The sequence below is a fragment of the Acinonyx jubatus genome, chromosome F2, assembly GCF_027475565.1.
Source record: "Acinonyx jubatus isolate Ajub_Pintada_27869175 chromosome F2, VMU_Ajub_asm_v1.0, whole genome shotgun sequence".
Taxonomy (NCBI): Eukaryota; Metazoa; Chordata; class Mammalia; order Carnivora; family Felidae; genus Acinonyx; species Acinonyx jubatus.
The window spans coordinates 36,682,530-36,709,993 of record NC_069394.1 but is presented as its reverse complement, the minus strand read 5'-3'; the positions used below and the strand labels follow the sequence as shown (position 1 = coordinate 36,709,993).

Here is a 27,464-nt window from a genome sequence, read left to right as displayed (position 1 = left end):
ACTTCAGTACTTACTGATACATTCTGAATTACTTTAATCCAGCTTTATCTGTTCCATCCCCTCTTATCCTTTAAGCCAGTCATGCCCCCTTTAAATTTTTTAACCTGCACATGATTTAGTATCAGTTCTTCTTAGCTGAATAAACATTCATTGCAGACCTGGTCCATTCCCTCATAGTTGATTTCTCTACAAGATTCCTTGGCATATTGAGAAATGGAATGTTATGGATGCTGGACAGAATGTCCATTTGCCATCTGTTACTTAACAAAATATATCACCCTATCTATTCTTGTTTTAGTGTGTCTGTCCAATTTAAATTAGAAACAAACCAAGGAGCCATGGTGTTTCAGACGGTACTTGGTAGCTTTGGTAACCCAGTAAATGTTTACCAATTAGAAAACTAAACAAGCAAGGCAGTTAAGCCCAAGTATTTTTTTTTTTTACCACAAATCTTAAAAGAAGTAATGATGAATATGTTTATTTTCATTTATTGGAAGTTTTAAAGCTGTTTTATACTCCTTGAAGGCTGCCTACCATTTAATCAATGGGATACTTTGTACAAGTAGTACCAGAATAGTAAGTTAAATGGATTTATGGAACAGTATTCATACATAATATAATCCTTGAGAATGTATCAACATGTTGAACATTTAAGAACAGATAGGGCAATGGCTTGAAAGGAGGTTTTGAGTAAAGAGGTTGTGCAAAGTGGAAATGGTCTTGTACTCTGTACATTGTCATATTTTCCAGAGGTGCCTTTTCCTGCTTGTCTTCTTGAAAGCTGGAGGGATTTCCTACTCTTCACTAAGGCAACATAGATATATTAAAAAACAAATATTTATTGAACATCTCCACTTGAATCCCCATGGGTACCTTAAACTCGGCCTGTCCAAGACAGAATTTCTCTTTTCCTCTAAACTTGTGTCTCTCATTCACCCAGGCCCAAGCCAGAAAGCGAGGATTCTTACCAAGCACCCTCCTTTCAGTCACTTCCAATTCATAATTAACCATCCCTGTTAAACATTCCTGCACTCTCCCTTCTATACTCTCCTTCGGCCTTTAGGGCAGTGATTTCTACTTTGCACATTAGAATCCCCTAAGGAGCTTTAAAAAAGTCCTGATGCCCAGGCTGCCCCTGCCAATTAAGTTAGTATCTCTGAGGTTGGCACTCGAGCATCAGGATATTTTTTTTTTAACTCTCCAGGTGATTCTAGTGGTTGAAAACTATTGCTAGGGACTCATCATTATTCACCAGATTACTGCAAAGGCATAATAATTGGCCCTAGGTGCCTTGAATTTTGGCAGCATTGTCCCTTCTTTCCCTACTGTCTTCTAATTCATTCAAAATCAATTCAATAAATATTTATTGAGTGCCTAGTATGGGGGGAGGTCCCAATATAGCAATGAAAAAGATAGCTCTTGTATCTGGTCTCATAGTCTGGGGGAGTGGGGTGGCACAGTTGGGGGGAGGAAGAAAAAAAAAACAAAGAAATAAAGGAAAGGAAATAAATTTACCCGTGTAACATATAGAAACCAGGAAGGCTGTTACCTTAGTTTGGTGTCTCCAACTAAAGTCTACTCCTCTGACATTTGAGCTGGGTTCTACAAGACAAGAGGAGGCAAACAAGTTAAGGGATGGGAAAGGTAGAGGAAACAGTAGGTGCAAAGGTCCTAGCCAAAGTTGCCAAGTTTAAGGCAGCTAGAGACTGAAGCATAATCAGGACGAGGGAGTAGAACATGGAGTTAAAGAGGCAGGAGGAAGCCAATTATGTAAGACATTTTGAGGTCATCATAAGGAGAATTCTAAATGGTTGGTATGATATATGATTAGACACAATAGATTTTCAAGTGGAGAGACACCTGATTTACCTCTGAAAAGGATCATTCTGGTTGCTCTGGGGACCACATTCTGGCAGAGCAAGACTGGAAGCAGGGAGACCAATTAGGAGGCTACTTCAAGAATCTAGGAAAGAAATCAGAGTTCTTTGAACCAAGGTGGAGACGAAAGAGGATGGTTCCAGTATTTGTTTAGAGGCAGAATTGGTAAGACTTGCTTAGAATGGAGTGAAAGCAGGGATGAGAGGAAGAGAACAGGGTTACAATAACAGCTGCTTTTTACTGAATACATGTTACCTGACAGGCATTGTTCTAAGTGGTTTATAAGTATTCAGCCATTTAATAATCATAAGAGTCCCAAAAGATAGGTGCTATTCTTTTTAAAAAAATTTTTTTAATGTTTATTTATATTTGAGAGACAGAGAGAACAGGGGAGGGACACAGAGAGACAGAGACAGAATCTGAAGCAGGCTCCAGGCTCTGAGCTGTCAGCACAGAGCCTGACGCAGGGCTCGAACTCACCAGCCAGGAGACACTGACTTGAGCTGAAGTCAGATGCTTAATGGACTGAGCCACCCAGGCGCCCCAAAAGATAGGTGCTATTCTTATCCCATTAACAAATTAGTATCTGAGGCTTGAGGGTAAGTAATTTGCTCAAAGTTACATAGCTGGTAAGTGGCAGAACTGGGATTTGGACCATGCAGGCAAGTTAGTCTGACTCTAGAATTCATATTCTTTTTCTACCCCAACTATAGCCCCCTCCATTGGTGTCACAGTCAAAGTGAAATTTTCATCCACATTAAACTACTTAGGGTACCATAAATCCTTTCTCCTTCCTCCACTTCTCTCCTCCTTCTTCTTTCCTCCCTCTCTGTTACACATGAGCATTTACTTTTCTTTGCACGTGCTGTCTACAATACCTAGAATGCCCTCTCCCTCCTCCTTCCCTTCCTGGCTCAATGTAGCAACCTTTGCTGGTCCTTACAGGCTACGTCAGGCCCACCTTTATGGCTCCATAGCAACCCTGTGCTTACCTCCATAATTTTCTATGTAAAGTGCTTCATCCTTATTTGTAGGTCTTTCCCACTAAACTTTGAAGGCAGGTAACTTAATGCCCAATATATAAGACAGAGAGCAAGGAGGTTTTCTCTGGTCATTGGGAGATACAAATGTGGTAATGCATTGTCCTTGCCTTCAAGAAGCTTGTAAACTTGACAAGGAAACAGACACATAGAAAATCACTCTAATACAAGGACCAAAGGTATCATAGAAACAACATGTTATAGGACAGGACATTGGAGGCAAGAAAGTTGGCTTGAAGGTTCTGCTGGGGAAAAAAAAATGCAACCAGAAACGGGATCTTGGGGGCTTTATTCTCCACCATCATTTAATATGGCTTGAGGAGGCAGCCTTGGGACCTCATTCAGATAGACTTGGGAGATCCACAGTTGATTCACTGGAATGTGCTACTTCCTGACTTCTCATTTTTACCTGTCCCTATGTGAATAAGTGTATTGATCTCCAGTTCAATTCCCTTTCTGGCAAGGTCAGAAATTTCTTCTTATGCAAGTCCCTCCTTTTTCTCATGTGTGAGGCTTCAGAACTTGGGTTCTAGCTGTGGGACCTTGGGAAAGTTACTGAACTCCTATGACCCACAGTGTTGGGCCCAGTGTGTAAGGCGTGAGGGTTTTGCCCTGCATTACCACAAGGGGTGTCACTGACATAGACCACACTGTGGTCATAGATCTCACGTGGATGCGCTTCATAGTAGCCCTTCTCCACATGACCCATCATGAAATAGGGGGAAAATAGTACCTACCCCATTGGGTTGTTCTCAGAACTAAATGAGTAAATGTAGATACAGCACTTAAGCTTGGCATGTAGTAAATCATCAGTAAATGTTAGCTGCTATTACAAGGTAAAGGGAAGCCGGCTAGAGTGGGAATTAATCCAGCTAGGATTTTAAAAGTGGGGTCATCTGTGTCCCTGCTTGGGTGGTTCTCTTCATTGTTAGGACCATAGAGGGAATCTGGAGAGGAAAGCACTTTTCTCTTCCAAACTGAGGACCTAGGACCCTCAGGGGAAAAATCCTTCAGGTGGCTGAAAGCTGAGTTGCTCTGATCCACCAATTCCTCCTGCCCCATCTCTCTCGCTCACCACCTTCCACACGGAAATGGCACCATATACTCCCCAAAGCCAGCCCAAGCCACTCTTTCTTGTGGAAAGATTAGACCCCCTGAAGGGCTATGAATCAGCCTTTAGGGTGGTATTTCTCAAAGTGTAGGCTAGAACCATCATTGCTAGAATCACATGGAGCACCTGTTAAGATAAATTCCTGGGTTCTATCTCAGACTTACAGAATCATTATCTGTGAGATGGTAGTCCTGTAATCTAGTTTTTAACAAGCTCTCCGGGTAATTCATACTACATGTTTGAGAACTACAGCTTAAGTGCTTCAGCCATTATGACAATATCCCAGCTTCAAACAGTTTTCTTTCACAAGATCTCTCATTAGGCTCCTTAGGAGGGAGGGTATCTCATTCCTCTTCAGGGGACCCATCCAGTTGTCTATAATCTGGTTCATTCTCCCTCCCACCCATTATCAGAAATGGTATCTCCTTTAACCTTCTCTTGGTAGAGACTGGAGCCTCAGGCCACCATTACCCATTGTTTATTCCAGTCTTTCTTAATTACCTTCCCTATTTGACTGATTCATGACTTACCCTACTCTGAGCTGGTGACCTGGGCTAGAAACCCCCAGAACCCCTTATAACTAGAGCTGGTAAGACTCACTCTATGTTGGACAGGGTACGTTTGGCTGACTAGGTCCAAAGTGATGTGTTGCACTAGAAGCAGGATATCAGTGGGTGATGAGCAAGGACTGAGAATGACCATATGTCCCAGTTTGCTCAGGAGATCCCTGGCTTATACCTGTTGTGGGGGCTTAATTATTAATGGTACTCCTTTCACTCTCAAAGAGTCCTGGGTTAAACAAATTATCGTCATCCTGATAACGAGCCTCATGTCAAGACCAACAGTTGCAATGCTTTAGCCCTTGGATTGTGCCTAGACCACCCCCTTCCTACTCTCCCAGCCGCCAATCCAATGGCATGGTTCCTTCTTCTCAGATTTCCTTAATGAATTTACTTTGGTGTAATACTTTGGACTTACATTAAGGGATTTATAAGAAAGCACCGTGAAAATTGTTGCTATATTTACTCTCTCTGACTGTATCTGAAGAATGTTTTTTTTTTTTTTTTTAGTTTTAGCACCTGGAATAGCTGTGTTTCCCCTGTTTATTATCCCCATTTGTTTTGTCTTCTGGCTACCTAATGGAACTGACAGTATTTCTCTTGGCCATGAGGAAGCTTAGACCTATGTATGTGGTCTCCTTCTGGTCTGTATATGGATTAAACAGAACGCACTTTACACGCTTAACTTACTCTTTTTCTTTTAATTTTTAAAATTTTATTTTAGAGAGAGAGAGCATGAGGGGAGAGGGACAGAGGGAGAGAGAGAGAGAGAGAGAGAGAGAGAGAGAATCTTAAGCAGGCTCCACACTCAGCATGAAGCCTGAGGTGGGGCTCAATCCCATGACCCTGGGATCATGACCTGAACCAAAACCAAGAGTCAGATGCTCAACCAACTGAGCCACCCAGACACCCCATACTTAACTTACTCTTGACTTGAGTCCTCTGTTTCCATTTCTTCACTAACTTGAGATTTAATTTCTCTGGTGCTACATTATATGTATCTGTAACCCATCTTTTATCCTTTTTGAAACAAGGCAGGTATAAAAAATGTTTATGAACACATTCTCACAAACAAACTGGTACTAATTGCTAGTTACATAACTGAAAGAGATTATTTTAAAATGTATACAATGAATAATTTCCTCACTTCAAAATATAGCATTAACAAAATGAATAGCATTTTAAGTAATGCTGGATTTAGCATCATTCAACTGCGTTCTTATCTAGCAAGTGAAAGATTCAAACGAAAGCAAATGAACCAAAGATTAGATTAATTTTCAAGCTGAACTATTTTTAGATGTGACCCAGAACCTTATACAAATAATGTAATGAGGAACACTCACCTATAGAAACCGCATAGCCCAATTAGACTCTATTCAGGGGTGTTTACCTTCGTAATGAAATTCTCTGCTGTTGGACATGAAGAAAGGGAGAGGAAGGGGCAGGTCAGGGAATCAGATTTGAGAATGTACATTCCAGATAATAATGATCCATGAAGAGGAGTCTTTGGCCAGACGTATGTGGCCTGTAACAGTCTCCAGACAATTATTCTTACTGCTGGCCTCGATAATATTGCAGGAGTTGGGACAGGGAGCCATATAACATAAAACCACATAAAGAAATTCACCTTAATGAAATTACTGAGAAATACATTTTTTTACAACTAGTTTATTTGGGAGATTGTGCTGAATTTACAAGACTTAAAGTTTTATGGATAGTATGGATAGTACACTGTATTATTTTATGGATAAATTAGGCATCTAGTTAAATGTGCTTCAAAAAAATTTTGCCCCAAGTTTATGGAAAGCATGCTAAATATAGTGATTTCTGCCCCTTATCAGCATAAATATACCCATTTATCTTTCTTTAATTACAAAAATTTGCAGAGAATATGGGAACCTGTGTAACTCCTAAAAGAACAAATGTTAACATTTTCTCATATTTGTATTCCTTTTCAAAGCAAAAGAAATGAAACATTATAGCATTGAAGCCTCCTTTGTTACTCCTCCCAGCGCCCCCCCCTTCCATTTCTCTCCTCCCAAGGTAACTGTTATCCTAAAAGTTTTACCCCTCTGGCTCACATTGTTATCCTTTTATGATATAAGTGCATATTCACAAATAACATATTCTGTTGTTTTATGTTCTAAATATAGTTTTTGCTAAACAACATTTTTACATAAATGATATTGTACCAAACGTATCATTCTACCTGCCTTCTTTTTTTTTTTTTTTTCCTAATCAACATTGTTTTCAAGATCTACCCATGTTGATACATGGAAATCTATCTTATTCATTTTAGCTGCTTAATAAATGAGTTTTCTTATACATGTCTCTTTTTGCACATATGGGAGACTTTCTCTAGAGTATATACCTAGAAGCAAAATTACTGAAGACACTCTTTTGAAACTTGAAAAATACTAGAGACTGTCTTGTGGCTGTCCTCTGCTCTGATTATACCTGTAGGTATTAATAGTTAGTGGGTGAAAAAAGTAGGCATGTGTATTTGAATTCTCAGGGCTCTTCCCGTAAAAGTTCTAAAATTATTAATACAGGGAGATGAATGTCCATAAATCAAAGTTCCTATATGTCTATTCCCTCATCTTTATAATGAGGGTAATAAAAGTACCTCCTTCTTAGAATTTCTGCGAGAATTAAATGAAGGAATAAGTGTAAAGCATTCAGCACCTGGCACTTAGTAATAGCTCAGTAAATATTAGCAATTATCAGTAGTGTTATTTTAAGATGAGTGGATACTGGATTCAGTGGCTTTTATTTGAAGATAGTCTGTCACAGAATTTTAAGGAAGAAAGAAAGTGTTATCCCCCCTGCAATATCATTTTTGAAAGTTTTATCTTTACGTTTTCCTTTTCCTTTCAAATTGTGTTTAGTATTTTTGGCAGAATATAGCACTGAAACAGTAAGAAGATCCAAGACATTTAAGCAGGGAGAAAACAGTAGGAAAGGTGACTAAGTATAAACTAACCCCTGCTGGCCGTGGACAGCCTGTTTTTGCAGGTGCCATCCTCCCACTTTTTTTGCCTTCCCTTCTGTTCAATGGTATTGTCAGGAAACTCATCAGCAATTAACAAAAGCAATTCTGTTTCTAGAGTGGTTTCAATTTAAAAAATCCCATCTACCTTTGCCAGGGGAATCCCATCAGAAATGTCAGGAGAAGAGGTATTTAAAAGTTAACTTCCTGGCAAATGTGGTCAGAATCCAAAATGACTGATTAAAAGCCTGTGTGATGTCAAAAGGCGGACGAGAAATGACATGTAATACCTTGAATACATCAGCTGATATTTGGGGTTAGAGGGAACAATTTGTTACCTTACCCAAACGGATACTTGGGAGTTTTCAAAACAACAACAAACCCCCCAAAACAAAACTATCACAAGTTTGGAGCTAAAATAACTGTGCTGAGCCAACATTCTTATCAGTGATCAAAAAGAAAAAGATTTTAAAATAGTTGAATAACGAAGCAAAGGAGAAATATATCCGAAGTGTCAGGGCTAGCAATCTGTATTCAATTTCAAATTGCTTCTGGGAGTTTTATATCCTGTGATAAAATAAAAACTTTTAAATAATATATCACAAGGACATGAGGGGAAAACTGAATAATTACGACAATGCTGTGATTTTGAGATGGTGTTGTTCAAATAAAGATTCCCTCACACTAAAATTGTATTATCATTTATTTTTACCAAGAAGAGGAAGATGCCCACGGGTGTCTGGGTGGCTCAGTCGGTTAAGAGCCTGACTCTTGATTTTGGCTCAGGTCATGATCTCATGGTTCATGGGATCAAGCCCCGTATTGAGCTCTGTGCCGACAGCACAGAGCCTGCTTGGGATTCTTTATCTCCTCCTCCCTCTGTGCCCCTCTGCCACTGGTGCTCCCCCTTTCTCTCTCAAAATAATTAAACATTAAAAAAAATAACAAGAGGAGGGTTTCCAATCCAGATTTTGTACACTGTTGGTTCCATACATCACAGGAGCTATTTTAAATGATCTTCTCAGTGTTTCAGTGTTGAATAGAAGAGGAAATAATTTCATAGCAAGCATTCGAGGATTTAGAAACAATACTTGAGACATTCTATTTTCAGAAGTACAAATCTGCAACACAATCAAATTCAAGGACTGATGACTAACGTAAATGGTCAATTGCCAGGAGGTAATTCTTTTGTTTCCACTTTAATATTTTACTGATTTATAGACCCAATAGGAACACGTGCAGAGTTTTTGTTTTTCTTTAAAATGAACAATGGATTCCCCTGAAATATCACATTTAGAAGACGTACGTAGGAAGTCTGGAGGAGAGAGGAAGTTCCTTTCATTTTCTTCTCCTTCCAGTGCCTACGCCAACCTCACTCCCATCTAACAATGAGTACTGTTTTCTCTTAATTAGGCTTCTAATGTAACTTTGCATTAATTTTTCACAAGTGAAGAATTAAGAATTTGCAACCTGAGAAACCTAAGTATATGTGTATATGTATTTGCATAATGTCATAAAAAATTAAAACAAATAAAATAGAACCTTATAATGTGACATTTCAGTAAGAGATGATAAGAAAATTAATTCAAAAGATTCATCTTTCAAAAAGAAAATCCTAGAGAAGAAAATATGTTTGCTGTTAAAGGCGGAGAACTTAAAACTGAAGGGTCTTAGCAGAGGGTTTGATTTTCAGGTCTTCCAAAGAAGCAAACCCACAGTCATTCTGGATCTTGGCTTCCTGTATTGTATCTGCTAATCTGTCCCTCTGTTTGACCTGACCAGTTCCATGGTCTTTGATTCTCGTCAGACTGTCACCTCTGGGCCTTTTCCTCTCAGTGACCTCTGGACAAGATACATGTACCTAGGAATTTCATTCTAGTTTTCTGCCCTCAGCAGCTTCAAATCTCCAGCCTGTCTCCTGGGTCCTTAAGCCCAGTATTTACCAGATCTCTGCTTCATCCTACAGCACAGAATATAGAACATAATTAACTGATAGATTTTCCGATCATTGTTATCAACCCCAATATTGCAGAAAATATCTGCAGATGTTTATGATGGTTTATATCCAAGTATTTATATATGTTGATATACAGAGAAAAATTAGGATAGCACACATGTACTTTTTAAATTTTTTATTTAATTTTTTTTCTGAGCACTCTGGTTTTCCCAAAGAGTCTTTTTGGGCCTACCTCCGGACAGGGAGGCTCTGCATCTAAAAATACGTGTTGGGCCTCTTGGCGGTGCAGCATGGCTTGTGCTGGGGACGCAGGACCCAGTGGGGCAGCGGGAACTCGATCTTGGAGTCCCGGAACTGCTGGGCTGAGGGTTGGTGGCACTTGCTGGGTGCGATCTCCTCCACCTTCGTGATCTGGATCCAGTGAGCCCGGCGTGGTGTAGAGGGCCCGCCCGTGTCTCAGTAGCGCTGGGTGACAGCGCCTGCCGCGGTCGGGTCCGGTACTGCCAGTACAGGTTGTGGGAGCCCCTGCGGGAGTCAGAGCACAGCCAGGTGCTGAAGTCCCTCACTCTCAAGGGGGATTTCTCCAACACCTGTCCACAGTGGACGATTTCCCCCAAGACTTCTTCATCTTCTTCAGCTGAGACACAAAGCACCAGAAGCGGAACTTGGCGACAACATGATTAGGCGCAAAGATTCATAAGCGATAGAGGGGCAGAGTATGGCATTTGGGGATGGGCAGGAGGCACCCCACCACCTTGTAGTCTCACAGCATGCCCCAGGCCTTCAAGGTGCTCTCTCCGCTCCTGCCGCCAAGCAAGAAAAGACTAGGATAGCTCATAATTTTAACGCACATAACACATGTCAATCATGTCTTTAATTTCCTTCCCTCTCTCCTCCCTTAAAAAAATTCTGGGGTGTCTGGGGGCCTCAGTCGGCTAAGCATCTGACTTTGGCTCAGGTCATGATCTCACCATTTGTGGGTTTGAGCCCGCCTGGGGCTCTGTGCTGACAGCCCAGAGCCTGGAGCCTGCTTTGGATTGTGTCTCCCTCTCTCTGCCTCCCCCACTTGCTCTCTCTCTCTCTCTCACTCAAAACAAACACTTAAAAATTTTTTTAAAAACGCACTTATTTATTTATTTTGAGAGACAGAGAGCATGAGCACAAGTGGGAGATGGGCAGAGAGAGAGAGAGAGAGAGAGAGAATCCCAAGCAGGCTTCATGCTGTCAGTGCAGAACCCAATGCAGGGGTCAGTTTCATGAACCATGAGATCATGAGCTGAGCCAAAACCAAGAATCTAACATTCAACCAACTGAGCCACTCAGGCTCCCTACATTGGTGTTGTAAAGGGGCTCATTGCTGAAAGAATAAAATCATACCATTTGCAGCAACGTGGATGGAACTGGAGGGTATTGTGCTAAGTGAAATAAGTCAGTCAGAGAAAGACAGATATCATATGTTTTCACTCATATGTGGATGTTGAGAAACTTAACAGAAGACCATGGAGGAAGGGAAGGGGAAAAAAATAGTTACAGAGAGGGAGGGAGACAAACCACAAGAGACTTTTAAATACACAGAACAATCTGAGGGTTGATGGTCGGGGGGAGAGGGGAAAATGGGTGATGGGCATTGAGGAGGGCACTTGTTGGGATGAGCACTGGGTGTTGTATGTAAGTGATGAACCACGGGAATCTATCCCAGAAACCAAGAGCACACTTTACACACTGTATGTTAGCCAATTTGACAATAAATTATATTAAAAAACAAACAAAAAATAAATAAAGGGGCTCATTGCCTAAAGCCCTCAGAAGGGCTTGACCTTGACCGTCTATTGCTGCTTTCAGTTGGTCTTCATCTTCAACCCCATGTCCAGCCTGGCTTCCATCACCCTTGCAGGCATACTGGACCCTCTTACCCCTTTTCCATCCCGCTCTCTCAGTCACACCAATTCCAATCTGTCTGCTTTGCTATTTCTTGTTTCTGAACTTCAGAAAAATGCATACCAGCTAACCTCAAATTAGCAACTCCATTATTCATTTCTTATTGATTTCGAACAGCTATTCCCAGTATTCCCCATTCTTCTAAGTTCCTAATGTCCACTCTCTTTCCTTCATTTTATTCGACAAATACAAATTGAGAATCAACAATATGCCATGCTTGCTATGCTAGGTGATGGGCATTACCGTAGGGGCCCAAAAAATCCCTGCTTTGAGAGATCTTACCATCTAGTGAGGGAAACGAAGGTAACTTTCCACCCTTTCTGCTTTGCTAGAAACATCCAGGTCTTTTGGGAAACATCAGCCTCTTCACCCACCCTTTCTCTATGTCCTCTGTCTCTGCTTCTTTGTCTCTAGTTCCCCTCCTATCTCAGAGGAAAAGCCAATCTTATTTACTTTCCCATATGAGCTCTTGAATTCATTCCCTTCTTCCCTCCTCCAACACCTTACTTCCTTATGGTTCTTAATGCTTTTCATTCTGAAACAAATGATATTATTTTAAACCCTTGAAATAGTCTGTATTAAATACAAAGCTATATTTTTACTTTCTTTGATGAAAGAAATGCTGAGTACATTTGTTAATATCTTCAAAATCAGAACTGGCAGAGTTTCTTTGAATGCTATCTTATTATTTTTTTTTCTTTTTGAAATCTTCTTGAAATAATCAGCATAGGAGCCAGTGGATTAGCATTTTTGGATCTGGTCTAAACATTCTAATGAATAGTTCCTCAGCAGATATGTCGGTATCACTTCTTTTAAAATGATTTTATTTGGATTGCCTTCCAGGTACTTTCTATTTTGCTATGAAAAAGCCCCAAATACATAGGCTTGGTTTTCAGTTTTTAATCTTAGATTGGCTAACAGATACCAGAAAAATTATTTTCAATTTCTGATCTGCTAATTTTGGATTGGTAGGGAAGAGTATTTCAGTATCTAGGAAATCTTATAAAAATTTCTCATTAAATTTAGTAATTACTTCTCATACACTATTTACTGCATTGGTTCCTGAAAACCTGTCTCCTATAGGCGATGTCACCTATTACTTTACTGTGACCAGAACCTGGAAAATCCTGAGTGTATGGTCTTTCAATTCCAGTGTCTTATTTTTCAGTAAGAGGGTGTTAGAAATTTCTCCTTAGGAACACATCTGGTTCCTCTTTTTAAAATACTACTTTTTAAAAAGGGCATCCCACAACACAAGTTTGGAAAGGTGATGAGAACATCACTGATAATTTTGTTTTAGCATTGCTCTTCAAGCCAGCATTTCTTCTTCAGGGAACCAGACTAGGTGAGCAAGAAGCACTAATATATTATCTCTCTGTTGCTGTTGACACATTCTGACAATGAGCTATTGTAGAGATCTATGGGAGAACTGAGAAATAAATCCTGCCAAACAGGTAGGCTCTTCAAATATTTGAGGTATGAGTCCTACCCTGTAGTGAGAGTCTGAGACCTCAGAACTTCTTTAAGGGGGTCTGTAGTGCATGCATTATGGGAGACAAGATGCAAGGGCAATTGGTATCTACCCTGGCACAATGTACCTTCCTTCTTTGGGTCAGGGAAGAGGCTTCACTTTTGACCACATCCTCGGGGTTCCAGTTGCACATCTTCTTTAATGATCATAATTGGCACTTTTCCAGAGCCTCAAGTACCTAAGATCTCCTGTTGCAGAAGCAGGCTCAAGCTGGTAGGAGGGAGTAGTGGGGCAAGAAAGCAGTGGAGATGAATTGAAGCAAAGGAGCTAGCTCTTATCAGGGAGGGGTCAGCAGTTAAGATCTTCTAGTCAAAGCAGCAAGGTGAATTTCAGTTCACTTTGTAGCGTGTCTATATGCAAAGGGTCTATAGTCCAAGGGGCTGGGGCAATGTGTAGCAAAAGCTTCTGGGTAAGAGTATCTTTTTTTTTTTTAATGTCTATTTAGTTTTGAGAGTAAGAGGGAATGAGTGGGGGAGGGGCAGAGAGAGAGGGAGACACAGAATCTGAAGCAGGCTCTGAGATGTCAGCACAGAGCCAGACGTGGGGCTCGAACCCACACACTGTGAGATCATGACCTGAGCCGAAGTTAGCCGCTCAATCAACTAAGCCACCCAGGTGCCCCTGGGTATGAGCATCTTAAGATAGTAAGTGGGTATACAAATCGGAGAGGCCCTTCCAAATTCTGGAGGTGAACATATAGCCCCATGAAAAGTGTCTTCTGTGAACCAGATGAGGGAGTCACAAAGGAATCAAGATCCTAGATGACACAGCTGAAGTACAGAGGGCTTTAGTTCCCAGAAGGATGTGGGGTGGAGGGTAACTAGAATCTGGGACTTGGGTCAAAGGCTCATCAGACCGGTTGCCTATGTGATGATGAATTAGAGCTCTGACAACTCTGCCCTAAAGCAGTGAACAAATGTGACAAATTCCAAATCCCTGGCTGATATTGTTTTATTGGCCATGGGAGAGGGGTGGAACAGTTTACTGGCACCAGTGTCTGCTCATCCAGAACAGCAGGCATGAAGCGAAAGTGGGACAAAGGTTGGCATAACTGACCTGAAACCACAGGTCAAAGCTTAGCATCTGATATACATGTGTGCACACACGCACAGCAGCCATCGGGCAGAAAGGCTGTCCAATTATTAGTGGTACAACATATGACCCAGGCGTTAGCAAGGAACAGAAACCAGATTATTCAGGAATCAAGCATGGGCACTGGCCCATACATAAGCCAAAAACCAGTTGGGTAAATGGAATACCAGGGGGTTCCTTTCTTTTGCAGCAAGGTCTACAGGCCTTATACCACCTGGTCATAAAGGATCACATTTTGGCAGGACACATAACAGGGTAGATCCTGAAAAAACACAAGAAAAGATGGGAAAGAAAAAGAAAAAGGAAGTTCCATTCTGTTGGCTCAAAAAAGTACCACTTGCATAATTACAAAAAGCCTGACTTGGCAACCATTCATGAGAAAAAAGACCTGGGGATTTTGTTGGTAATAAGCTCAATATAAGTGAGTTTGTGATATAGTGTTGCAAAAAAGGCCAATGAAATCTTCAGTTGCATTAGCAAAATATAGTTTCCAGATAAAGGGAGGCAATGGTCCCATTGAACTCAGCAGTGGTAAGGCCTCATCTGGAGGCTTATATCTAAGCACATTTTATTTTATTTATCTTATTTTTAAAAAATTTTTAACGTTTATTTATTTTTGAGAGACAGAGAATGAGCAAGGGAGGAACAGAGAGAGAGGGAGACACAGAATCCGAAGCAGGCTCCAGGCTCTGAGCTGTCAGCACAGAGCCTGACGTGGGGCTCGAACCCACAAACCATGAGATCATGACCTGAGCCGAAGTCAGTTGCTTAACCGACTGAGCCACCCAGGCGCCCCTCCAAGCACATTTTAAAGAAAGACACATAAGTCAACATGAATCCAGAGAAAGACAATTAGGCCATAGAAAAATCTGGAAACCATGTTACCTGATATGTGTCAGAAGAACTGTCTGTGCTTGGACGAAAGAGAAAAGACTGGGGTGGGAATGTCTCTCCCAACACTTAAAAGATTGTGTGATGAGAGGAGTAACCTGAAGGTTTGTTAATCCACAGGGCAAACTGAGAATTGGGTTTCAGCTCACTGAAAAGCAGAAATTTTAAAGAATCAAAACTGTGTGACAATAAAAGCACTTTCTGAAATCACGAACTATCCGTTACTGAAAATGTTCAGGTCAAGTTCGAATGATCTTGTAAGGGATCTTAATTTTCTGTACGTGGAGTGGGCAGGGGAGGCGCACATAAGAAGAGAAAGGGAGCTGGATTTGTCCTAGGAGTCCTTAATAATTCTCCACCAACAGTGTTTCCATGTCTAGACAAGATACTTGTCTAGTATCTTAACATTTTCTCCTTCCAGACATCCTTTCCAATTTTTATTTTTAAAGAAAGGAACAATCTTCATTTGATCTTTTGTTTTTGCTTCGAGTGGAGTGCTATTATTGTTTTCACCTGTTCAGCATTTTTGTATTTGGAAAGAGCATCCTGATTTCTTTGGGTGACTATCCCTCCCTCATTCTTGGTTCATAAGATTAGAGTGGTGTTAACCACCACCACCCCTCCTTTTAGGGGTGTTCATATGACCTTTGCCTGGCCTACTAGTGTTTCAGACAGTGATTAATTCAGGGATGGGCATGTGACCTAAGCTGTCCAGTAAGAATCAATTCTAAGGTGTGTGTGTGTGTGTGTGTGTGTGTGTTTTACTGGAACTATTAGGAACTGCTGGGACCACTTCTTTGTTAATTGTAAGGCTGGAATTGCCAGATACAAGCATGTGGAAAGAGTCTACAAGAGAATGAAGCCAACACAGAAAAGTGGGTGTGGCAGTGGAGAAAGAGAAAGAATATCCTGATGATATTGTTGAATCTCTGGACTTTCCAGTTACACAAGCCAATAAACTCTCTCTTTGGTTTAGATCTCTGTCTCTTGAAACCAAAATAGTCTGAACAATATGTTTGGGCTCTCCATTTCTTCCTAACTTCTCTCGTCCTTCTCAGTTCTTTACGTGGTATCCGGGGCCCATGGCAACTTGCCTGCCCACCTCTCCAGCTGCATCTATCACAGATGGCTTTGACACTGATGTAGACACTCAGTGCTGGTATGGAAGGGGCAGGCTGGCTCTGTGCCAGTCCTTTTGAAATCTGACTCCCTTGCGATGTTTTTGCAAGGAACCTTCTTTTTACTCCTAAATGCTTTTGTCTCTGAGTCTTCCTTTCAACATACCATTTAAAAAAATTTTTTTTTTAATGTTTTATTTATTTTTGAGGCAGAGAGTGACAGAGCATGAGCAGGGGAGGGGCAGAGAGAGAGAGGAAGACACAGAATCCGGAGCAGGCTCCAGGCTCCGAGCTGTCAGCACAGAGCCCGACGTGGGGCTTGAACCCACAAACTGCGAGATCATGGCCTGAGCCGAAGCTGGACGCCCAACCGACTGAGCCACCCAGGCGCCCCTCTGAGTCTTCCTTTCATATTAATCTGTCCATTTCTTTCTATGGCTCCTCCATTTTTCTACCCTTTAGATTAGAATCCTGGTAGTCCTCTGAGACATATTTATTAAGCACCTCCCATCTGGGCTAGATGCTGGTGATTCAACAGGGAAGTCAGCATACACAGCCCCTGTCATCTTGGGCTTAGAGTCGAAGGGAGAACACTAACTGGTGCAGCTGTATCCAAATCACAACTGGAGAGAATCCAAGCAGCTGCCCTTCTGAACTTTGATTTCACACAGTGTAGGAAAGCCGTCATCATACTCTTAAGAGTTATATTTTCCCATTGCAGATGTAGAATACAAAATTCAAAAGGAACAAAAAGAGTGAAAATTCTCTTTTTTACCTCTGTCCCTCAGTTCCCACTCCTTTGGCACCCCTCCCCCCAGCAACTATTAATAGTGCCGTATGTATCAATCCAAAACAAGTCTGTGCACATGCAAGCAAATATACACGTGTATGTTCCCCATCCCCACCCCCTTTATAGAGAGTCTTTGCATCTCGCTTTTTTCCTCAATAATGTATCTTGGAGGAATGCTATACCAGTACCTATAAAGGTACACTGTTCTTTTTATTCATTATTAATTAATTAATTTATTTATTTTGTTTGAGAGAGAGAGAGAGAGAGCTTGTGAGGAGGGGAGGGGGCAGAGGTCGAAACAGAATCTTAAGCAGGCTCCACACTAGGTGTGGAGCCTGATACAGGGCTTGATCCAGCAACCCTGGAATCATGACTTGAGCCAAAATCAAGAGTCAGACTGGCTCACCCAGGCACCCCATGCACTGTTCTTTTTAATGTATGCATAATATTCAATTGTACAGATACACCCTACATTACTTAAACTATCTCCTAGTGACACATCTTAAGTTGTTTCCAGTATGATGCTCCCACAAACAAATTTGCGAGATTATCTGAATTATATATTATTTCATATGTATTATGAATTATCTACAAGATAAATTCCTAAAAGTGGGATTCTTGAGTCAAAGGATATGTCTAATTTTCCACACTGATATCGATTGTCCACTTATTTCCCAAAGTAATCACATACTTTTAAGTCTGTCAGCAATGGATGAACACCTGCTTTCCGACATCCTCTTTGACAAAACCTATTATTAAATATTTTGGTCTTTGCAAATCTGTTAAGTGGAAATGCTATCTCATTTGCATTTTAACTTGCATATTTTATTGAGTGAGGCTGAGTATCTGTTTGTGTTTAATATTCACTTGTATTTCCTCTCCTGGAAATATTTGTTCATGTTCTTTGCCCATTTTTCTGTTAGATTTTTGACCTATTGATTGGTATATGCACTTTATATTTTATGGAAATTAGCTTCTCTTTCATATGTGGTGCAATTTTTTCTACACTGCTATTTAACCTTTCATTTTGTTTATATGTTTCTCTTTTTTGCTTTCTTTTGTTTATTTTTGCCAAGAACATGACAACTTTTAATCTTCTCTCTTTTTCATCCTCTGGATGTTGGTAAGTCTTAAAATTTGTTCCTTCTTACTATTCTCTGCTGGGGCTAAAATGAACAGACCATTTGTAACCAAGGAAGATAAGTGGCTAAGAAGCACAAAGAACGGTCATCCTCGTAAACAAACAAAAGAAAATACAAATGGGATTTCATTTTTTACTCTAGCAAAGATAATCAGAGTGAAACCAACATTGCTACCCTCTGTTGGCAGGAGCGCAACTTAGTTCAATACTTTTGGAAAGCAAATTCTCAGTAAGTAGTGAGAACTTTACATTTTTGAAAAATCCTTATTCAGTAACAGCACGTCTAGAAATTTATCCCACGGATATACCATCAAGATGGACAAAGATTGATGCATGAGATGTACTTCCACACAGCACTATTTTAACACGGGAAGAATTGAAACAATTCATAAGCGGTTGTCCTACAGGTAAACCATGGTTTGGCCACACCAACGAAGGCCACATGGCTACAAAAATAAAGCTATTAATGACGTGAGAAAATTGTCACACTATTACACTAAAGACGGGATTCAAAATTGCTTGGACAGTGAGATCACAACTGCATTAAAATTAAAAACTGCCAAGAAGTGTCAAAGCAGTGGTTACTTGTGTTTAGAGGTATGCGTGAAATTTTTCTTTTTACCTTCCTATGATTTCTCAGATTTTATAATGCGCAAGTATTATATAGTCTGATAAAACTAAAAGTCAAAATAAGCACACCTAAAAGGAATGTAAACCTATTTCTAGGATTTATGCTTTTTCTTTGTGTTTCCACAGTGACCACATAGGCCTTTATTTATTTGCTTTTCCCACTGGGATTATCGAAACAATCCATATTACCCAGTCTGGCCTCCTCTGGGCTCCTCCAATCTGTTAGACTACGGGAAAACACTGCCTATCTTTACTCGTGACCCACAACATCTCCCTGCTCCCTACCGCATGATGTTTACATTACTCAGGCTAGTACATCAGCCCCTCACAATCTGGCCCCCGCTCTACTTAAATCATCCAAGTGGATTTCCTGCTACTCTCCAGGGACATCCTGCATCCTGGGGTGGGGGTGGGGGGGGTCTTGTCACTGTGCCACCCTGGGCCTTTTTGACTCTGCTCATTCTGTGCATTGTTCTCCTGACTGCCTTCCTCACGCTCCCCTTGTGCCCATATCTTGCACATCCTTAGGAGGTTCCATCTCCCCCGTGTCTAACTCCTCCTCCCCCTTGGTGGAACTCTGAGAGCATGTCCTTTCAAACGTGGCCATGGTGGAATGCCTCGCCGTTCTGCTACCATTTCTCATGGGCTGATATCCACTCCCCAGCGGTGTTGAGAGCTCCGTGAGAGCCGGCAACACTAATCATAATCTTCTTTTCTCTTCCCACTCGGTGTGTGCAAAGTGCCGAGCAGAGGGAAAGCCCCGGGCAACTCCTGAGGAGGCTGCTGTGACGGGCAGGTTCATGAGCCCTCTTTCCCCTGTTCTTGCCTGGAAGCCTCACTTGTGAGGAGGCCCTGCCCGGTGGCAGGAGCAAATTAGAGGAAGCCCTGGAATGGTGGGGTTCTCAACCCTGGCTACATATTATTAGCATTTGGAGACCTTTAAAAAATACAGCTGCTTGCTCTCTTCCTCCCCCTGCCCTGCTCAGAGGTTTAGAATTTAATTGGTCTAAGGTGGGACCAGCACTGATGTGTTTTCTAAAGCTCGCTCGCTGACTCTAATGGTTTCATTAACCCAGCCCCACTGCTCTCAGGCCCCAGCCCTTTTGGCATGCGCCCCTTCCAGCACTTTCCTGTCTTGTTTCCAGGCAGGAAGTCATCCTAGAACTGGTCAGAGACTCCAAAGAGGCTGTCTTTAGATAAATGCTTTGGCATCGGCGATAGCCTTTGTTGTTTTTCAAAGGTGTTTACTTTCAAACTGACAACTGCCTGCCTCAGAGCCTGCTCTGAAGATTGCCTTGCATGGGTTGTCTTTCAGTCTAGACAGCAAGATAAGCTAATGGATGGACAGACCAGCACTAGGGTTAAAATAAGCTCATATCACCCCCCTCCCCAGCAAAACACTATTTTATAGCAATCTGATTGAAACAGTTTGTATCACATGGGAATGCAATATATAATTTGTGTGACAGAGCTAGAACAAAATATCAAAGAAAAGAGACCATATACATACAAAGAGCAAAATCTCAACCATTATAAAAATTCGACTAATGTATTAGTACACAGCCCCCTGATTTATACAATAACAAAAGCAATAATAACAATTTTTAGCACTCACTATGCACCAAGTACATGTTCTAAGGTTTTTTTTTATTGTCTCATTAATCTGACAACCTTATGAGGTAGGTATTATTATTAACCCTCATTTTATAGATGAGGAAATTGAGGCACTGAATTACTAAAGAATTTGCTAGCTGGTAAGTATCAGAGCCAGGATTAGAACGCTTTCAGGGTTTCTGTTCTTAACAACTTTCTAAAACTAATTCCTATTTCAAAGGAAAAAAAGGTTTTTTTTAATATCCAAAGTTTTTCAAATATCTGAATGTGTATTAAATACCTTCCATTAGTTTTCTTTTATAATTTTCAATGAAAGTTCTTCCAAAGTATACTATATGCATCACTGCTTCTTTTTTTTTTAAGTATATTTATTGATTTTGAGAGAGAGAGAGAGAGAGAGAGAGCACATTGAGGGAAGTACAGAGAGAGAGGAAGAGAGAGAGAATCCCAAGCAGGCTCTGCACTGACAGCAGAGAGCCTGAGGCTGGGCTTGAACTCCCAAACGTTAAGATCATGACCTGAGCCAAAGTCGGGTGCTTAACTGACAGAGCCACCCAGGGGCCCCTACACATCACTGCTTCTTAAATAGAGGAAAATGAACTCAGTGTAACCTTTTCTTAAAGACTCCATGCATCATAGACTTTAATTATTTGGGAAGGCTAAACGGAGCCCGATGCTCTCAGGTTTTTTAAAACTTGCAGTTAGGTCATTTTGACCCTGGACAATTATGATGGTCACCTTTTTCATCAGTCCCTTCTAAAGGTAACTAAGTGTACTGCTCATGGGCCTTACTGAGGCATCAGCCCCAGACTGCTGTGCTCTGTTCTGCACAGGCCTTGCAGTTCCTCAGCCACAGCCGATGACACGGAGAGGACACCTGACCTAAAGCAGTCATGCTCTAGGCTGCCCAGAATTCTGCAACATGAACCAGTGGGAAAAGTTTAGCCCAAATGGGCAATACGGTCCAGATTCTCCCCTTGGGGAGTTTGAACTGAGAATTGCTAGTTAGTAGTGAGAGCTAACTAGAGAGAGCCAATAGGATGGAACAAGCGAAAGTTATGCGGAACCAGATACGATGATAAGGAGAAGCTGTGAGATAGAAAGGAGATAGAGAGCAGGAGTCACAAACTTGGATACCCTCAGCAGCCCAGCAGGCTAGGTCAATGAGAGAAGAGGGCGTGGCAAAGGTAATGGGGCCCGGTTAAGTTTCCTGCAACTGCCAAGTTCATGTCCCACCCAAAGACTGGAATTCTAAACAATGTGGAGGCACCATGCTGGCCAAACAAAATGAGTCTGCAGGTTGAAATAGGTCAAGAACTGGCAGTTTATACATTCCAAAGAGAGGATGAAGAAGCCAGTTAGAGGCAGGCAGAGAAGCCGAAAGACTTTGCCAGCTGTAGCCAAGGGGAGAGCTGAGTCACATAAATAACTGATCACTGAGGTGACGATGTGTGAGCTCCTGATGCTGAAGTCCTGGGGTAACCTTGGATTCTCGATGGTGTCCTGGTTCCAGTCTTTCTGAGGTTTGGCTCTGTGACAGCGTCTGTTCTTCCAGAGGCTTGGTGATCTGGCCTTTCGTGGTTCCCACGAGGCCCTGTGGGGCTGAGATCCCTGTTTTCTTCATTCCTTATAACTCCTTCCCCTAATATTAGATGTAACTTGAGCTGTTCCTCGGAACTACAAGAGCCTAAGGAAAACACTCTACATGGCCCCAGATTGCTCTTTTTTTCCCCCTTGGAATTATTGTTCTCCTATTTATAGTTTCTCTGTTTCTCCTTTGCTGCTAGGCTGTCAACTGTCACTTTTTATTGCCATAGTGTGCTTGTCTGTACTAGCCATTCCCTTTGTTATTAAGGCTACTTGTAGACTTGGACACTGGATCTGGAAGCTTGGTGGAATTAAAACAATTTTTTTAAGTAAACAGGCAATCAGACAAGAGTGAACTTTATAGTATGTCAATTACATCTCAATAAAGCTGTGATCCAAAACTAAATAAGCAGTGAAAGACTTTTAGAGTCACATGAGCTTTAGTATATGTTTTGGAAATGCAATTCGTTCAGATGTCTTTCTTGTTTACTTTCAGACTTTTGGCTCTGGTCCAATCAGTGAACGTCTTACTAAAATATCCCTCGGTTCCAAGGAACCAAACATGCTGGAGCCAGCACGAGTAAAGGAAAGGAGATTTATTTTAAGACATTATACACAACCCAGCTGAAGAAAGTATGCATGGTCAGACAGATTCTCTCCCATTCTGTCTCTTTCTTTCCCTCTCTCCCTCTGGCTGCTTGGTTTCCTAATCTCTTGTTGTCCTTGTTTCACGTCTGTTCCATTATCCTCTCTGCAGACAAGTTATTTTGTAAGGATTTTGGTTTCTTTTCCCTCCTAATGCTGGCTAGCACATGACTTCAGGTTGCCAGACTGCCAGTTTTGGCAATGGCTCTTCATGACCTTGCATCTTCAATGCCAACACCATCCAATGCAGCCTCCATGTCTTTGAGAATGTGATTGACCCAGTTTGAGCCTCGCGTCTGTTCCTGAGCAAATTAGCTGGTCAGAGAGCTAATTAGTAGAGCTAACTGTTCCTGACACAATGCCCTTCCAGTATGTAGGCAGTGGCCTCTCTGAGCAGATTTGAATACGGAGGAAATCATTGGCATTTCCACCTAAGTGAAATTTCTAAATTTCTGAGCTCTATTTTGTTATTCCATGTTTACTTTTCCTCTTCCTTGTTTTTCTCCATTCAGAGCTTAGAATCCTGCTAACAACAAAGAAACTGCTAGTGGTATTAGCTATCACCATCTGAAATTGGTCAACAGGCACTATCTTGATTTTCAAGCATGTGCAATTACAAAAGATATTAAAGGCGATTGGATAGTTCTCTTCAGTTCTTTCTTATCTCCTTTCAGGATCTTACTATTCAACTATCCTTTTAAAACTTTAGTTCATGGTAAACTAATTACAATGCATATTTCCTTTTTCACAATATAGCTACGAGCTGTTGTTGGTTGATATGTCAGTGAAAAATCACTTTAAACTCCACATTACATCAACACAGGGATGCTTTCCGGACCAAAAAGTTGTCACTGTTGTAAGGATGTTTTGACCATTTGTCTAAAATCACTGTTTTTTATGGTGTTTCCTTCCCTTCACAAATGTATGAAATAATTACAAGTCAACTACCGGTGGAAGAGCTTATTATTCATTTTTTAAAAGATGCCAGGTGTTAGAGGAAATTTTTCTCCTAGGCCAAGACAAGAACAGTTCTAATTCAGAAACAATAAAATGCAAATTAAATGTTTTTCCATTCTTAATTGAACGTTGAATGGTTTACAAAACATTTTCTCACATGTGATTGAACTTAATACTCAAAGATAACATCGTGAGGTCAGTACTATAGAATCATTTTGTAGCTGGAAAACAGGGTCAGAGAGGTTATATGACTTGTCCAAAGTCACGTATGCGCCAGATAAACACTAAAGTCTTTTTACTCTAAATCTTATGGGTTTTGCATGGCGCTTTGCTCTCCCTTTACTTTATCCCTAAAGTTTTTTTGGGGGGAGGGGACACCAGTTAATGGTTGTATTTCAGTGTTTCAAAATCTGCAAATTCTCAATATAAGCTCCTTGATATATCTCGGTTGGTTTCTCTAACTCCAAAGCCCATGCACTTTATGATATAACAAAACTACCGCTTAATTATTTATGCAGAGTGATGGATTGAGGGTTGCCACAGCCTAAGACATGGTCTGACCTGTCCCTCACGGTTGAAATCACACACACCATTTTAATTCAGTGTATCCCTTTCTAACTCTTTCTTTGTCAGGGATGTAACCCTAATTATGGAGATTAAAATAAAATGTAAACCTCTAACAAAACCATTCTTGCAAGGAGTAACTGTCAATGCTATCTAAAAGGAGCCAATTAGTCCCCTAGATGAGACTGTGATTGCATGGTGGTGGTGGTTAGGAAGTTAGCCAGCTTAAAAGAAGAAATGTTTTTTAAACAGATATGTGCATTTGCTATTGATATGTAAATAGATCCTATTAACTACCCAAAGGGTTATTATCACTAAAGTAGATAAATAGGGCTTCTAACTTGGAAAACCCTCCTTAGCAGTTCAAATTATTCTTGGTACACAAAAGTAATACAATGATGCAGCTTTTTAAAAGTCTCTGGTTCAGACTTTTCATGGATTTAGATCTGTTTTCCTCTCCGTTGTTCATCTCTAAAATGAGCAACATTTTGCTGTGTTTATTAATATACAAGAGGCAGACATTAGACTGGCATTTAGGTGCTCTCTGTTCACAATTCACTCAATTTTGTTTGTTAATGTCACATTTGGTGCGTCTAACAGGATCCTCAGGACTGTGCTAAGCAGAGGGATTCTAATAGTTCTTACGGTCTACAGAGTATGAACAAGAAATAACCCACATGTAATAAAATACTAAGAAACAGAGGGACACCTGCCAACACGAGTTATTTTTATTTTAAATCCTTCCTTCTTTGTGTTGACTATATTCCTAATCTCTTTGCTTAGAGGCATTTAGGATCACTTGAGGAAGAAAAATAATCTACACACTCAGGCAACATTTTAGGAGAAAGTAAACTAGGGATAGCTGAGGGAAAGGGCTGAAGGGGTGAGGGCTGCAGTTCAGAACAGAGGGGAAAATGGAGAGATACATGCAGAAACACAGCGGCATTAGATTTCTGTTTAGGCTGGGATTCAGGTGAATGTTAGGAAGAAATGAGAGGTTATTTAAATAAGACCACAGCATTGCAAAACATTGAATGTAAAGAGAGGTAAAAGGTCTCCTTTTCATATATGAGTTTGTGGACATGTGAAATTAAAATTAAATGTGTAGTGGTGCCTTGGTGGGTCAGTTGGTTAATTGTTTAACTCTTGATTTCGGCTCAGGTCATGATCTCATGGTTGGTGGGATTGAGTTCTGAGCTGGGCTCTGTGCTGACAGCGTGGAGCCTGTTTGGGATTCTCTCCCCACCTCTCTCTGTCCCACCCCGACTCATGATCTCACGTGCATGTGCTCTTCCTCTCTCTCTCAAAATAAAATAAACTAAAAAAAAATTAAATGTGTAGAAGCTAAATAACAGAATTATATGTTTGAAGGGAGGATTTTATTCCAAAGTATAAATGTAAATTGTGTGTGTCTATGTCTGTAACTATATCTATGTCTCTATACAGAGACATGAAATTCATGTCTCCAACTCACAAAGAGATCATGACCTGAGCTGCAATCAAGAGTCAGATGCTTAAACGACAGAACCACCCGGGTGGCCCAAGACCAATGCTTCTTATTCCTATTATTAATAGTCCTATTTTATAGTTTACACTCTTTTAATAAAATAAGGGCAAAATGTGGGGCGCCTGGGTGGCTCAATTGCTTAAGTGTCCAATTTTGGTTCAGGTCATGATCTTACAGTTTATGAGTTCTCTGATGTCAGCACAGAGCCTGCTTTGGATCCTCTTCCCCCGCCCTCCCCCCCTTCCCTCCCTCGCTTTCTCTCTCTCTCTCAAAATTAAATAAATATATATTTTTTAAAAAGGGCAAAATGCAATAAATGATTCAAATCATTGTCCAAACACTGAGACAGAGAGAGATGGCAGTATGTTTGAAACCGACCTGTTATCTACCAGGTAGATAACTGACCTCACATAATCATGTGAAACACAATGAATCTGAAATACAAAGGCTAGAAGTTCAGCATGTGGAGTCAATTTAAGGGCATTATCTAATATATGACTGTGGAATAAAGTCAAGGAAATCAAGTGAAAGGTCTAATGCTGAAATTATTTCTTCAGGAAGATTTGCAACGTATTTGGATGTATACGAATAAGAAAACCAAGAGATTAGATAGGAGGAGGATTTTTTTAAGTAAAGGGAAAAGATAGTAGAAATTTAACTGTTCTGAAAAGGCAAATGTCTCAGTAAAGTTTCAAAGGATTTGGGGCCTTTCCATCGTAATCTCCATCAAGGAGATGGGACTTGGGAAGTCTTGAGTGAGGCGAGGTAATTTATTTCCTTTCAGTGGGATTCATTTTCCAAACCTGATAAAGGAAGAAATTATTCCTCATTGGATTGATGTAAACATCTGCAGGAAAAATACATGAAACACTAGTGCAGTGACTGACACATAGTAGGTACTTAATACACGGTAGCTTTTTTCATTAGATGGATATTTTAAGGAATAATGACTTCTGATGGTCATGGACTGTTCGCATAGTTACTAGAACATTACTCTAATTGGCATTGGGGAAAAGTGACACCAATGACAGCAGGATTTACTCCATGGCTTATGTCTCCAAACGCTGGTTCAGGGGTAGTATTTTGCAAAGACAGGAATCCTACGGTGGTAATGTTTTCCCTTCATTGCCCTGTGAAATGGCTCTTGCATTCATCCCCTTCTTTCCCTTCCTACTGCCATGGCCTGTATTGATATTCATACCCTTTAGCCATAATCATGGAAAAATCTCCTAACTAGTCCCTGTCTTTAAACTCTTCCCTCTACATGTGGCCTCTAGTGAAATCCTTTTAAAACGGATTTATTATTTACTTGCCTCTTAAGAACCTGTGATAGCTCCCCATTGTGTGCAGAATAAAGTCCATCTTCCTTGCTGTTTTATTCTGTCTTCCACACAAGGTCCCTGCTCGCCTCAGTAGCCCTATTGCCTCCTGCCCTTGCCTCTAAAACTACTGCCATATGAAAAGGGAGATTTTTTTTTTACATTTCAAAAATAAACAACTTCCGAATCTTAACTTTTTCTGCTTTCTGTTGTCTTAGTCTAAAATGTCCTTTTCCTGGGTGAACTTCTAATCATCTGTCAAGGGTCAACTCAAACACTGTATCCTCTGATGAATATGTCAGGTTGGAATTAGTTGCTTTCTTCACTGCTCCTATCATATAGGAGTCCTATCATAAGTCCTATATCCTATAAGATGGTGTATATTGTGATAACGAATTTCTGTTTCCTTTCTAGACTGTAAGCTCCTTAAAAGCAGGCGATTTCTTTTCTTTTTTTTAAGTTTATTTATTTATTTTCAGAGAAACAGAGACAATGCGAGTGGTGGAGGGGCAGAGAAAGAGGGAGAGAGAGAATCCCGAGCAAGCTCTGCACTACCAGCACAGAGCCCAACGTGGGGCTCCAGCCCACTAACTGTGAGATCATGA

General features: G+C 40.8%; 1 long non-coding RNA gene and 1 pseudogene across 1 annotated transcript; one reads left to right on the top strand and one right to left on the bottom strand.

The window, feature by feature from the left end:
- The first annotated feature begins 1,803 nt into the window (after positions 1 to 1,803).
- On the top strand, positions 1,804 to 5,274 carry LOC113600482 (uncharacterized). The gene is made up of 2 exons (XR_003421470.2): positions 1,804 to 2,043; positions 5,106 to 5,274. It is a non-coding gene; the product is annotated as an uncharacterized LOC113600482 (long non-coding RNA).
- A 4,456-nt stretch (positions 5,275 to 9,730) lies between these two features.
- Positions 9,731 to 19,273, bottom strand: LOC128312814 (60S ribosomal protein L18a-like; annotated as a pseudogene).
- Positions 19,274 to 27,464: the final 8,191 nt, after the last annotated feature.